Raw genomic sequence first — 1518 nt, forward strand, 5'->3', positions numbered from 1 at the left:
TCGGCAGGTCGTGCTGGCCCCAGCATGGCACTAGGGGGCGCTGGGCTGCAGGGCGTGGGGTGGGGTCTCTAGGGGGCGCTCTCCCCGGCAGGTCGTGCTGGCCCCAGCATGGCACTAGGGGGCGCTGGGCTGCAGGGCGTGGGGTGGGGTCTCTAGGGGGCGCTCTCCCCGGCAGGGCGTGTTGGTCCCAGCATGGCGCTAGGGGGCGCTGGGCTGCAGGGCGTGGGGTGGGGTCTCTAGGGGGCGCTCTCCCCGGCAGGTCGTGCTGGCCCCAGCATGGCGCTAGGGGGCGCTGGGCTGCAGGGCGTGGGGTGGGGTCTCTAGGGGGCGCTCTCCCCGGCAGGGCGTGTTGGTCCCAGCGTGGCACTAGGGAGCGCTGGGCTGCAGGGCGTGGGGTGGGGTCTCTAGGGGGCGCTCTCCCTGGCAGGCCGTGCTGGCCCCAGCATGGCACTAGGGGGAGCTGGGCTGCAGGGCGTGGGTGGGGTCTCTAGGGGGCGCTCTCCCCGGCAGGCCGTGTTGGCCCCAGCATGGCGCTAGGGGGCGCTGGGCTGCAGGGCGTGGGGTGGGGTCTCTAGGGGGCGCTCTCCCCGGCAGGCCGTGTTGGCCCCAGCATGGCACTAGGGGGCGCTGGGCTGCAGGGCGTGGGGTGGGGTCTCTAGGGGGCGCTCTCCCCGGCAGGTCGTGCTGGCCCCAGCATGGCGCTAGGGGGCGCTGGGCTGCAGGGCGTGGGGTGGGGTCTCTAGGGGGCGCTCTCCCCGGCAGGGCGTGCTGGCCCCAGCATGGCACTAGGGGGAGCTGGGCTGCAGGGCGTGGGGTGGGGTCTCTAGGGGGCGCTCTCCCCGGCAGGCCGTGTTGGTCCCAGAATGGCACTAGGGGGCGCTGGGCTGCAGGGCGTGGGGTGGGGTCTCTAGGGGGCGCTCTCCCCGGCAGGGCGTGCTGGCCCCAGCATGGCACTAGGGGGAGCTGGGCTGCAGGGCGTGGGTGGGGTCTCTAGGGGGCGCTCTCCCCGGCAGGCCGTGTTGGTCCCAGAATGGCACTAGGGAGCGCTGGGCTGCAGGGCGTGGGGTGGGGGTCTCTAAGGGGCGCTCCTCCCCGCGGCCGTGTTTGGTCCCAGCATGGCACTAGGGGGCGCGGGGCTGCAGGGCGTGGGGTGGGGTCTCTAGGGGGGTGCTCTCCCCGGCAGGCCGTAGCTGGCCCAGCATGGCACTAGGGGGGAGCTGGGCTGCAGGGCGTGGGGTGGGTCTCTAGGGGGCGCTCTCCCCGGCAGGCCGTGCTGGCCCCAGCATGGCGCTAGGGGGCGCTGGGCTGCAGGGCGTGGGGTGGGGTCTCTAGGGGGCGCTCTCCCCGGCAGGGCGTGTTGGTCCCAGCGTGGCACTAGGGGGCGCGGGGCTGCAGGGCGTGGGGTGGGGTCTCTAGGGGGCGCTGGGCTCCGAGGGGAGCCCTTCGTGGACTGAGCAGTCAAACCAGGCTGTGATGGTTCCGGGCTGTAAAAGCTCGGGGGAAGGGGGGGGTTTACAG

This window comes from Chelonia mydas, chromosome 11, assembly GCF_015237465.2.
Source record: "Chelonia mydas isolate rCheMyd1 chromosome 11, rCheMyd1.pri.v2, whole genome shotgun sequence".
Classification (NCBI taxonomy): domain Eukaryota; kingdom Metazoa; phylum Chordata; order Testudines; family Cheloniidae; genus Chelonia; species Chelonia mydas.